Raw genomic sequence first — 13,883 nt, 5'->3', positions numbered from 1 at the left:
CAGCTGTCCTGTCTTCCTCCCACACCCATCCTGCCCCAGGAGAGGAGCAGCTGGAAGCAACCCAGAGAACAGGGGCTGAAAGCCCAAGCCCAAGGCTTCATCTAGAGGTCACAGCAGCTTCCAAGCAGATAGGGGGAGACTGGGGAGAGGCAGAGACAAGGGAACAGAACTCGCATCACCCTGCCAGAGCCAGACAAGCAGCCTGTGCCCCAGCCATCATCCCTACTTCTGTCCACAGACTGCCTTGGAGAATGTCTGAGACTAGGCCAGGCTTTTCAGGCAGTTTACAAGGTCCAGTGACTTGGACCTTGGGCCGTGTGCTGTCTTTGAAATCAGTACTTGGGCCTCCCCACCTCACTTCAAGCTGGTTGAGGGTGGCCTTGAATGTTTCCTGTCAGAACCAAGAGTAATGGGTCTAGTCTAGAGGAAAGGGAGCCCTCATGAGAACCGCCTACTCTAAAAAAATGGCCTGTAGAAGAGCGTCTGTCACTTCTAGACCCACTCAGGCCAGTCCGAAGTGGGAAAAGGGTCTCAGATCAGGTGCCTGGGGCAATACATACATACAAACACACATACATACAAACACACACACATACAAACACACACACATACATACATACATACATACATACATACATACATACTTTCTTATTTGTTATTTAATGGTTTTTTTTTTTTTTGAGACAGGGTGGGTCTCTCACGTAGCCCAGGCTGGTCTCCAGTTCTCTATAGCTCAGGATAACTTTAACTCCTTGATCCTCCTGCCTCTACCTCCCGAGTGCTGAGATTAGAGGTATGCATATCTCACTATGTTTGTGCAGTGCTGGGAATCGAACTCAGGGCTCTGTACAGGTGAGGCAAGCAACTGAGTCCCAGCCTTGGCCCTGATATTTGGGATATTTTTGGTTTTATTCCTTTAATTTTGGGAAAGGCTCTATAAACTCACACTTAACTCGGGCCCTTCTCTATAGAAAAAGAGCTTAAGTAAACGCTCTCTGAGTGAAAAAGTCAACCCCCCCTTATATTAGGCAAGTCATACACACTCAGAAATGGTAGAAATGGTAGAAAATGAGTTCGGAAAACACAGACAGGAAAACTAAGCACTCCGAATCCTATCTTCCAGATTCAGTCACTGTTGATACTTTAGGACTATGTTTCCAGACTTTGTTAGGTGCAAGTGCAAGTACATGTTTTTACATGAATCACATGTAATTCCATAAATCCTCTGAAAAACATTATAGGCAGCACGCTACAAAAATCAGTCTCCACAAGTATACAGAGTTGTATCTTAAGTGTGTTATAAATCTTATTATGATATAACACCATTCATTTAACTAGTCTCATCCATTTTTTAAAAAAAAATTATTTTTATTCCTGGCAGTGGTGACTCACACCTTTAATTCTAGCACTTGGGAGGCAGAGTTCAAGCCCAACCTGGTCTACAGAATGAGTTCCAGGTCAGCCAAGGCTACACAGAAAAACCTTGTCCTAAAAAGATATATATTTTTTTATTTTTTATTTTTTTCTGTGTCTGTGCATGTGAGTGCAATGCTCAGGGAAACCAGAAGAGGGTGTTGGATTCCTTGCTCCTCTTAATGACTAAGTTGTCTCTCCAGCCCCATCTAGACCCTGTCTTAGAAAAAGTAACTAAATAAAAAAAATAAATAAATAAAATTCAAAGGGAACAACAACAACAAAACCCACAATGGATTATCAATGCAAGACAGAGAGGGGGATGAACACGTCTCATACCTGGCCCGTTTACTTCTTCAGAATAAATTCTTTGAGCTAGGTGTGGTGATGAACAGCTGTGATCCTAGCACTCAGGAAGCAAAGACAGGAGGATGAGAAAGACGTTCAAGGTCACCCTCAGCTACACAGCAAGCTCGAAGCTAACCTGGTCTACCTGGTCTCAAAACACCAAAAGATTTAAATTCCTAGATACCAACTTTGCAATGGTCAGATCAGAATGTTTCTGCAATATCCATGAATCTCTCTGATCAATCATTTTGATCAATCTACACATGTGTTCCTTCAAGATGGCAGACCTGGAACTGCGCTTGGAAACGAGAGCAGTGCTTGGCTTTCTCAGACACAAGTCTCCACTACAGCTAGTTTCAAAACAAAACCCCTTAAGCCTCTCCTCTATGTGCTCACCAATAACTAGCGACATTTAAGAGACATACAGTCTTGTTTTGACTTTGGTTGTCTGCTACACAAAAGCCCATGTGGCAGGGGTACTGGGGGGTATACATGCCTCACAGTTTTCTGCAAGATTAGACTTAGCGACCTACCTTCCAACCTTCCATCCTTCTGTCCTCATTGCCTCCTAGCTCCTATCCTCTTTCTCTCCCCTGCTTTTCCTTTCTTGTTCTTCTTCATTATCATCACCATCACCATCACCATCATCATCATATAATCATCATCACCACCATCATCACTATCACCACCATCATTGTCACCACCACCATCACCACCACCATCACCATCACCACCACCACCACCATCATCACTATCATCACATCATCATCATATAATCATCATCACTACCACCACCATCATTGCCACCACCACCACCACCACCACCACCACCACCATCATCATGACATCATCATCACCATCATCGTATGAGTGTGAATTATCACTGTGTGAGCATGAGTGCAAGTGTAGACACACATGTGAAGGTTGGGGAACAGTTTGGGCAGTTGGTTCTCTGCTACCTTGGGTTCTAGGGATGGAACTCAGGTCCTCAGGCTTATTCAGCAAACACTTATCCCCCCTGGCCTGAGAAACCTGGTCTCCAGCAATCCTCTAGCTCCACTTCTAAAGCAGCTGGGAATACAGTCTGTGCTCTTGCTCTCTATGTCTCTGTCTCTGTCTCTGTCTCTGTCTCTGCCTCTCTCTGTCTCTGTCTGTCTCTGTCTCTGTCTCTGTCTCTCTCTCTCTCTCTCAACATGGCCTCCCGGATCCCACATTGCCCTTGGACTTGCTATGTAGCTAAGGATGACTTTGAACCGATCCCCTTGCCTTCACCTCCTGAGGGCTGGATTACAGGGTGTCCACCACGCCTGGTTTATGCTGAGGGTCAAAGCCACGGCTTCCTGCAGGACAGACAAACATTTGCCAACTGAGCAGTGTCCCCTGCCCCAAGCCTGTTCCTCCTCTCTTTCACCTTTGTCCCTTCTTCCTGGCAGGCCTCTTCCCTTCTGGGAGAGTGAGGGCTCTGTACAGGGAGACCTTGTAGAGTTGGGCAAAAGTTTCAGCTACACAGGAATGTCCGTAAACCCTTGAGTTTAGGGTATTTGTGATTTCAGTTCTGAGGAACTGGGATTGCTTTGAAGTCCCCTGACTCATCTTTCTCATAACCTATTTCCTGTAAATGAGGCACTTGTTTGGGTCAGGGATGGTGTCATACAGCATCTCCTTCAGAGTGGCCAGGGATCATCTGAACAGGGCCCCTTACATACATGAACTAGAGCAAGATGCTCACTGGCTGACTCTGCAATCTTCAGAGTTGCTGGAGCGGCTCTAACAGCCGCCTCGAATTCATAATACGAAACACATGCTCCATCTGCCTGCTAATGGTGACAAAGCCATTTGTGTTCGGCGTGGTCACAATCGTTCTACAGATGAAAATCTTTCTAAAACTCATCACCCGGGCTGTTCAATCATCCTCACCAAGTGGGAAGATTCCTCTTCTCCCAGCACCCACACCCGCCCGCAGCGCACCACGTAAGACCTCTGCCAAAGCAGCCGCCGGTTCGGCATGAGGCATCGTGCAGCTGAAAAGGGGGAACAGAGTAGAAACAGTTCACCCAAGTTTTCAAACTCTCTGCTCCTAATAAGGCAGGCAAAGATCAGTGCCAGTAGCTAAAGTGGAGAAGAACTGCGCCTTTCCCTGGGGATCCTGGGAGCTAGGCACGACTCCCCTGGGTTTCAAAAACCAAATCAATCGTCTGCTTCGTTAAGGAAAAAAAATAAATTGAAAAAAGGACTGTTATCAGCAAAATGTTAAATCTTTCTCTTTTTTCCTTCTGGCTGGAAACAGAACGATATTTCTTTGATACCTGAAATGAAAGTTGAATCATATTAATGCTGAATTTTACTACTGTCATATTTCAAAATGAAATTAGCCCAACATTTATGCTTCCAATGAAGATCTGGGCTAATATGTACTGCAGTCCACAGAATGTCTTAGGTTCAGATGACGCAAAGGCCAGTCCCCCTCTGAGAATAAACACTGGCTAATCCTCTCCCTGTCCCCCACAAATAAATCTAAGCGGCAGTGACATCAGAGAGAGCTGTCCCATTACCGAAGCACAGCTGGGGGGGGGGAGGGGCGCTGACCGGCAGTGATGCTACGGACTGATGAGGGTGGTAACGCTGAAATGTAGAGCTGTCGGAACGCAGCTTGCTCCTACAGCCTGAAGCGAAAGCCCTGTGAGAACGACTGGCATGCGGCAGGCCAGTTTCTCTCTCGTCCCTTCTGCCACACTCCAGGCTTCTCATCCCACCTTTGCTCTCAGATACACAATGCCTTTGGGTGACATGGAGAACCACGAACGGGTTCCACCTTCTCCAGATGAAGTCGTGATGCTGACTTACTGTCCTCGGCTAGTTACATCAGCAAGGCATTTTGTAGGGCGGGGAGAGCAAGTAGTCAAGCCAGGATGTCTGGGGCCTACGGTATGTGACACTGTATGTCTAGCCTTCCGTTCTCCCTCTGTGGTGAGACTTCTTGTTTTGGAGAGAACATCTCTCCACCCAGAAGCCTTCGTGTTACTAAGCTTGGCGGAGTCTCTCCGGGCCCAATCATTAGATACCACTAACATCAAAACCCAGGTCAGCCATGATCCTCAGATTCCTCACCATCCAAGTCCCACATAACAAACTGACAAAGGACCCAATCCCCCCTCTCCCCAATTTTTAAGTGGTGCTGGGGATGAAACCCAGGGCTTCGTGCATGCTGGGCAAGTGTACCACCATTGGGCCACATCGCTAGCTCTCTAGATTCCATTTAAAATATTACCTTTTACAATTTTGTTTACCTCTTAGGAAAATAAGACCAAATGTTTGTAAGGATTCGTTTGACTGTATTTTCACTTTCCAAACACCAACTTAAGGAATCAAGAAAGGAATCCTCGGCAGCCACAAGAATGCCTTTCTCCCTCTGCCAAATCAGAGGCTGATACCCAGATAAGCAACAGGGTACAAACAAAGAAAATAAGACTCTCCAAATGCTTTCTGATGCATTCTCTTAACCTTATACCTCCTCCCTGCCTGCTTCCTTTTCTTCCTTGTGTTTGTTTGTTTTTGTTTTGTTTTGTGTTGGGTACCTCTGGGGGGGGGGGGGCGAATCTAGGCCATCGTGCCTTGGCGACCAGCTCTCTACCACTGAGCCACAACGCTTTTGTTCAGAAAACTTTAATGTTCATATTTTAATTGTAGTCTCATGGTCTTAAATGTCTCCAGCAATGCTAAAAGGAAAAAAAATATGGAAGTACTATTTAATATTAACTTAGAGCAGAGGGGACGACTTTGGGGGCACTGCTAATAAAAATTTCACATTAAACCACTTGAGCAGCTCCAGATTTGCAGGGAAAGCAACAAGCTAAATCGTGTTGAGTCTTGGACCGGGAGTGGGCTATCGGAAAATGTAAATAAGTCCTGCCTGGCACCTCTAGCTATTTTTGTTTTAATTTAAGAACCAGAATGTAATTATCTCTTATTTACTACAGTCGCAAACACCGCCAAAGGGAAAAATAAACCATTCCTTTTGGGATGAAGTTGCTGACAAAGGTTTGACAAAGAAAAATAATTAATAGCTCCACGCTGGCACGGAGCTGAGGTTTGGCTAAGTGGGCGTGGGCGTGCCAGGCACAGCCACCACTCAGCTCTCGGATCCTGGGGTTGGCCACGGGCAGAGCATGCGCCTTAATCCGGGCCTTTCAGAAGCTTTAGACTGTTGTGAAGGGCAAAAGGCCCAGGAGGTCCCAAACACTCTCCTTGGGTCACCCTCCTCTGCAGACTTGCTGTGTGCTGCTACAATGATAAACTTTCTGTGTGTGAGAGACCCCTGGCAGCAGGGGAGGGGGTTAATGCCTTTCAGCTGGGGCAAACGACCTTCCGGTTTGTTGCTGAGCTTTCCTGTTGAGAATGTCATCCTGAAAAAACAGTGGAAAGGCAGCCTCTGGGACAAGGAGCTGAAGGTGCCAATGTCCTAGAGCCTGGGTGGCATCTCATGTAACCACACCCGCCCCTAAGGGCTCAGATGGGCGAGACTGCAGGATCTTGTGCGGGTGAAATCACAGGCAGCCAGGTAGAACCCTGAAGAGGAAGATGCTGAGGGGCGGGAACATAGTGGCTGCCACACAAGCATGAGGACCTGGGCTCAGTTCCCTACAGAGAAGCCAAGCATGGTATATACCTCTAACTCAAGCCTAGTGCTGGAGGAGTGGAGGTGGGCCCATCCCTGCCATCACTGGCCAGCCAGCCAGTCTAACTAACTGGTGAGCTCCAGGTTGAATGAGAGACCCTGGCACAAAAAAATTAAGTGAAGAGTGACTGAGAAAGACAGGGACATCCTCCTCTGATTTTTATACACATACATGTGCACCCCTATCTCCAAACATGACACACACGCACACACACACACACACACACACACACACACACACACGCATGCATGCATACACACACCACTGAGAGTATAACTCAGTGATACAGCTTTTGCCTAGCATGTAGCCCTAGGTTTGAGTTCTAACATCTAGGACCTGCTGGGATCTTTAGGAGGAAGATTCCTCCTCTTAGATGTACACACGGTCTACCATAGCTCGCACTTAAAGTAAACTACAGAAGCTTCAGACACAGTGTTCCGTGTTTAGCAGACAGACATCCCATTGTCCTCTTGTCTGTTGTGGATGCTAGGAAGCTCCACATAGAGAAGATGCAGTTGTTTTTACTCTTGTTATTGATGATGGATTCACCGGTCAATCTCCTGTGATAGCCCTTCGCTTCCCCGGGTCATGGGAAAGTCTTGCAACAGGTAACTTGACTAGATCCTTCAGGGATGTGCAAAGAATCCAGGTCTCAAAGGCAGGCAGGATCTTACTGTGGCTGGGACAAGTCACTTACTGACCTTAGCCTCCTCTCTGAACAGCCAGGGATTATGTTGGTTCAATTATCCTTATATCCAAAGGAAAACAAACATGGACCAGGCACCAAATACACCAAAGCCACGGTTATTATGACCATTAGTAACATCACCAAGGAAAGCGAATTACAAACTCCACAGAGCCACATCTAACCTCACCTCCACTACACAAATTAACACAGCTACTCTTCTTGCCTTCTTCCTAGAACTCAGGACAGTTGATGCTCCAACTTCTCAGTGGTGATCTTGATTTTAGGAATATCTGATAAGAATTTCTAAACTGAGGTGAGCCCTTTAACACTGAAATGGCAAAAGAAACCAGGAAGTCCTCATCAAGGTCTGGTCACACACATAATAAGATCATTTATCTCTACCAGCGTCATTTCATGGCTTTCAGTAGCTTTTGTCCTCTTTGTAGACCTCTGGGGTAAAGGACATTTGGGGCCTACACATGTTTGCAGAACAAGCTGGTACATCCTGTCCTTGCTACAGAGCCTGGCACATCGGTGGCAAAACAGACTTCTCTTTTGACACACTTTCTTTCAGGAGTCTGGCTGGACCAGGGCTGGCTGCAGAAGCCACCCCAGCCTTCAATCCCTGCTGGCTGCTGAACTGCCTCCTGGAGCCCCCTGGTGGCCAGTCCTATATTCACACACCCCCTCCTCACACTCTAGGTCAAGGAGAAAACACTCTTAAAAAAAAAAATCCATCCAAAGGTGAATCACTAGCACACCACATGTTCTCTGAACAAACGTGGGGTGTTTCACTGAGGCTGCCCAGGAAGATGACACCTTTCTCTAATGTCTCCTCCGTTTTTTATCCTCTGGTGTCTGCCGTGTACCAGGCTGTGCAGGTAGAAGAGTGGGACGCTCTCGGAGCCTTCCAGCACAGAACAGGATGATCAGACACACACCCAAGGGAGCCCTGGGGACTGCCTCAGGGAAAGCAGAGACAAACGGAGGGTGGAGGTGAAGAGTCGAGCAGACTTTGACGGCTTTCATCAGAAGAGAGCCAGGTAGGGAGAATGACAGGCATTCCATGGAGGGGATTCCAAGCCGGAGCTGTCTGGGGAGACGGTCAGGACACTGGAAGCTCTCAGGAGGGAGAGGGACAGGCCAGTGACATGTACAGGGGTAAACAGAAAAGGCCCCCTTTTTTTTTTCGGAGCTGGGGACTGAACCCAGGGCCTTGCGCTTGCTAGGCAAGCGTTCTACCACTGAGCTAAATCCCCAAACCCTCAGAGAAGGCTCTTAAAAGCCTTGTGTATTACTGTGTATCACCACTGACTTTTCTAAGCATGCTGTAGGCTTCATACATGCATCTGATTCCAATTTCACAGACGCTACGTAGGCCATCCGTGGCCCACCAACTCAACTTCAGCCCAACTATGAGGAGATCAGGGGACAAATCCCAGAACAGAAGCATCCTACACCACACCTGACCCAACTTCCTGGAAATATCAGGGGCTGGGCAGATGGCTCTGTAGTTAGGAGCACTTGTTGCTCTTCTAGAGGACCCCGGTTTGATTCTTGGTACCCACATGGTGGCTCACAACCATCTGTAACCTTGGTCAGAGGATCAGATCCCTTCTTTTGGCCTCTGTAAGCACTCTATTCATAAGGTGCACAAACATACAAGCAGGCCAAAATTGAAAAATAAAACAAAGGCAAAAATTTTAGAGAGAAAATATAAGAACCAAGGGAAGCTTGAAACCTATCCCTACCACAAGGAGATTAGGAATCTGGGACCACCTAAGGAAATGTGGTCCTGGAGCAGACAAAAAGGGTTCTTAGGTAAGAGCTAAGGGAATGTAAACAAAGTGTGGGTGTGGCCCCTGGTGAAAGTTGTGCATCAGGACTGCCTCGCCCACTGTAACCAGGGTCTCGTACCAGCATGAGTCTGTGGTAGGGGGAAGGGCATGACAGATACATGGGAACCCTGTATTAGCCCCATATATTCCCTATAAATTCAAGACTGCTCCAAAAAATATTAAAGCCTATTTTAAAATTATTATTGTTCACCTAAATATCTAAAAAAAAGAAAAAAGAAAAAAGAAAAAAAGAAAGAAAGAAAGAAGGAAGGAAGGAAGGAAGGAAGGAAGGAAGGAAGGAAGGAAGAAAGGAAGGGATCTTCAAAAGAAAGACCTTAGAGACAGTCCCTCTCTCATTGAACCTAGAGTTGTGTTTTCAGGCTACAGTGGCAACCAGCAAGCCCTAGTGATATGACATGGATGTTTTTACACGTGTGCCTACACATGTGGAGGTCAGAGGAGAACTTGCTGGAGTCAGTTCTCTCCTTCTACCTCAGGTTCTGGGGAAAAGAACTCAGACCCAAGGCTCTCATAGTAAGTAAGCACTTTTACCCTCGGAGCCATCCTGTCAACCCAGTCTTCAGCTTCTGATTCTCTTCCCATTGCCTGGACCTCCTGAGTGGGGACCACAGGCTTGGACCACGATGCTCAGGCATATGCAGTACCCGGGAGGCTCCTAGGGCTTTGTGTACACTAGGTGAGCTCTCTGCTGGCTGAGCTACATGCCAGCCTCTCGGTTTTATACCGAGGTTCCATGGGACGAGTCGCTAAAAAAGAAGGCTCTATGGTGATTTTATTTTTCTGTTCTATTTCCACATTTGAAGCTAAGACAGTTGTGGTGGTGGAGAGTCCTCAACTGTGCCCAGGGAAGGAGGGACATGGTGAATACTGAGTTTTGGAGTGAGCAATCTGGCAGGCTCAGTGTGAATCACAGACTGGTTGCAGGCACTGGGCCCTACTGAGATTTGCTAGGGATGCGTCCAAAGAGAGGAGGAGAAACAAGCAAGAGAGAACCAACTTCCCTAAAAGGAGAAAGCAACAGGCCTTGTGTAGGACCCCTTGGATCCAGCCACAACCAATCAAATGTATCCACTGCTGAGCCCCAAATGTAGGCCTGGAACAGGCTGGGCTGGCCCTCTGCAGACTGGCCTGACAGCTAGTCAAGGGAAAACCACAGCAGCACAGGAGGTGAAGCGGCTGCCCAGGGGCCCTGGCTAAGGGAAAGGAGTGGCTTGGAGGGAGTTTCCTGTGAGCTGAGACAAACTAGGGGGTTTCACATAGGACGCCTGGGAGCTGAACCTTGAATCCCAGGACAGAACAGGCAGAGACTTTACAGTGAGCCCACATCAGTCTGAGGGCTATCCAAGCCCCGATCCTTAGTCCCTGGACCACACTGCCAAAGGGTCCTGGGGCTGCATATCCAACCACTCTCTCTGAATTCTGTAGCTTCCCCTGCTCTCCATGGTCACTTAAAATCAGGACCCTTAACAGGCTACAATATGCCACCTGGAATTAGCTTGCTGTCTACATTCCTCCAAGCTAGAGACTTGTCAGCAAGTCCAATCACTGCTGCAAAGGCATGATGTCATCCCACATAGACTGGTAAGCAGTCTCTCTAAAGACTTCTCTTCTTCCCCTTTCTCCTCTTCTTCCTCCTCCTTCTCCTCCCCTTCTTTCTTTTTGAGACAGGTTCTCATTAAATGGTCCTATCTAGCCTAGAAGTCACTGTGTAGACCAGGCTGGTGTTGAACTCATAGAGACTCATCTGCTTCTGCCTCCCAAGCGCTGGGATTTGAAGCACTCACCACACCTAGGAAAAGACACTTAGACTTTCTCAGTCAAAGGCCATAACAGAATGTGCTACAGTTAAGGATATTTGGTATGAAAATGTTGTTTGTATTCCTCTTGCTGCTGCAACCAATTACCACATATTTAGTGGCTTAAAAAAAAAACACCTCACATTCATTATTTCACAATAGTGGAGGTCAGAAGTCACAATAGTCACTGGGCTGCAGTCAGGCTGTCAGTAGGCCCATGTTCTCTTCTGGAGGCTCTAAGGAGAATCCCTGCCCTTCCTTCCCTTTGTCAGGTGCTGGTGGCCTCCATTGCTTGGCTCATGGCCCCTCACCCTGTGTTCACAGTCTGTCATGTCACATGACCTCTTGGCCACACCTCCCTCTAGCTCTCAGGTCCTTCCCCTCTGCTTTTAAGGTCCTTTGCCAATGCAAGCACACCTGATGATTCAAAAATCATTTCTATTTTTTTACAGCCATCCAATTGATTGCCTTAATGATAATTCTACTTTTCCTATTGATTTCCCATCATCATGAAATTCCCTAGGGATTAGAATGTAGAATTTAGAGGGCCCTTTATTTACTGGATGGCCCTAGCTCCTCATTACCCATGAAAAACAGTTATTTAAAAAAAAGTAGAAGATTGAGGTTGGGTGTGGTGGTATATTCTTTTAATCCCAGCACTTGAGAGGCAGAGGCAGGTAGATCTCTGCGAGTTCAAGGTCATCATGGTCTATGTATCAAGTTCCAGGACAGCCAGAGCTCTGTAAGGAGAAGAAAACTAAACGATTGATCTGATTTTTGGTATCACAGTTTTCAGCCCACGGTAGGAGCTCCATCACTCTGGGGCCTGTGTAAGGAGAGGATCCTGGCAACTGCTGACCACCTGACAGAAGGAGAGCCTGGGAGGGGTGCCTCTTCAAAGGCACAACAGTGACTTAGTTCCTCCAACTAGGTCTGATTCTCAACCATCTATTAGACTATGGACTCAAGTGTAGACTCACACACATTGATGAAGGCTCTCCTGCTTCAATCACACCTCAACAGCGCCACCAGCTGGAGAGCAAACCTTCAACCAGAAGCTTTTAAGGGTGTTTAATCCGATGTGCCACCCACCACACTCTCATCTTCTTAAAAAAAAAATCACAGTATTTATTTGTTTGTTTATTCATTTATTTATTTGTGAGTGTGCACGTGTGCACACACAGGCATGTTTGCCATGGTGCATATGTGGAAGTCAGAGGGCGACTTTTAAGACTCAGTTCTTTCTCTTCAACCATGGGCTTCCAGGGGTGGATGAGAGATTGCCAGGCGTAGAAGCAAGCACTTTCCTTGAGCCAGCCTTCTGGCCCCACAGCTAACGATGTAAAGTCAAATAACAGGAGATAATCATCCTGTCTCCAAAATGAAAAACAAAACAAAAATCCCCACCTCATCAAACATGGACGGTAACGTGTTTAACTATCGACACAGTCAAGAAGTGGACACCACTATTACTCAGAGCACAGCACTCTCCTGCTCAGACCCTACAGTGGCTTTCCTGTGTCCTTGAAAGGATTCCTGACAGCTCTTTTTAGACTTTAGGACCAGCTCACCTCTCAGTAGTCTTCCTAGCACCTCCACATTGTTGCTTTTTGGTTCCTGGAAATCTTGTGTCTGTCTGTTCCTGGAATATTTGGAACATTCATCCTCATAATTCTCTATGGTGGTTTGAATATGCTTGGCCCATGGGGTGGCACCTACAGGGGTGTGGCCTTGTTAGAAAAGGTGTGGTCTTGTGGGAGGAAGTGTGTCACTGAGGGGGCGGGCTTTGAGATCCTCCGCCTAGCTCCCTGAGGATGCTCAGTCTTCTAGCAGCCTTCAGATGAAGATGTAGAACTCTCAGCTCCTCCTGCACCATGCCTGCTGGACAATATCATGGTCCTGCCTTGATGATAATGGACTGAACCTGTGAACCTGTAAGGCAGCCCCAATTAAATGTTGTCCTTTATAAGAGTTGCCTTGGTCATGGTGTCTGTTCACAGCAGTAAAACCCTGACTAAGACAGTCTCACAAAACAGTCCTGACTCTTTAGGTCTTGGGTCACATCCTCAGAGAGGATTTCTTCAGCCCTTCTGCCTGGTCACCTGCACTCTCCCCAGCAAGCCACCGCTACTTACAACTCCAGTCATGTGTTTGATACTGCAGATCTCATCTACAAGGCCTGGATACCTAGTCCATCCCATTCAAAGCCGGATGCCTAACTCCTAAAAGAGGGGCCTGGTGTGTCGTTGGTGCCCTATAAATGTTTGTAAAAGAACGATTATGAAATGAAGAAGTGAGAAGAGACATGGTCAGCTTTTCAGAGCCTCTCACTAAGACATAGGCACCATGCCTGACTTCTCAGTTTTAAAAATCACATTAGTATTTCTTTTGTGTGCATATGTAGGGGCACACATGTGCTATGGCACTCAAATGGAGGTCAGAGGACAACTTGCTGGTGTCATTTCTCTCTACCACATGGACCTCAGAGATCAAACTCAGGTCATCAGGCAAGAGGAAAACACCTTTCCCCTCCATCAGCCACCTCACTGGCCCCATGCTCTGACTTCTATCAGAGAATGTGGCTGTGAGAGTAAGAGAAGGAAGGATGGGTCTGGCTCCGAGTGGTCCCCTGCTCTGGGAGTGCGGTGGGAGAAAGCAGTGACAGAGCAGAGCCCAGCTCATCACAGAATCAGTGCGGTCTGTGTGCTCAGCCTAACGGATGAGGAAAGGACAGGACACGGTCACTGCAAACCAGGAATTCTCAATCAAGTTTGGGAAACCAATTCAAAATGAGAGCCAGAGATGCAGGGTTCACTGCTGTGGCAGTGCTGCAAGACCAGGTGTGCTGCTCGGGAGAGCATGACAGGGGGTGAGCACAGGGGAGGGGATGCACACGGCCTAAGCAAAGGGAAGATACACGTTAGAAAGACAGCCAGCAGAAGAAGCAAAACGGTAGGGACCTTCAGGGAAGATGCATGCTTCACCTTAAACCCTGAAACTTACTCGACGACTCCGGGCTGGTCTCAAATTCAGAGATCCACCAGTCTCTGGGATTAAAAGCATGTGCCACCACCACCCAGCTCACCTCAAATCTTCTTTAAAG

The 13,883-nt window shown here is 47.3% G+C and overlaps 1 protein-coding gene across 2 annotated transcripts in view; it reads right to left on the bottom strand.

Annotated features, from left to right (window-relative positions):
- Parva (parvin, alpha) overlaps nt 1-13,883 on the bottom strand; it is a 157,799-nt gene that overhangs the window by 112,189 nt on the left and 31,727 nt on the right. The window lies entirely within an intron of this gene.

Source organism: Rattus norvegicus, chromosome 1 (genome assembly GCF_036323735.1).
Source record: "Rattus norvegicus strain BN/NHsdMcwi chromosome 1, GRCr8, whole genome shotgun sequence".
Classification (NCBI taxonomy): domain Eukaryota; kingdom Metazoa; phylum Chordata; class Mammalia; order Rodentia; family Muridae; genus Rattus; species Rattus norvegicus.
Note: the sequence above shows the minus strand (reverse complement) of the source record. Positions and strands in the feature narration are given on the sequence as shown.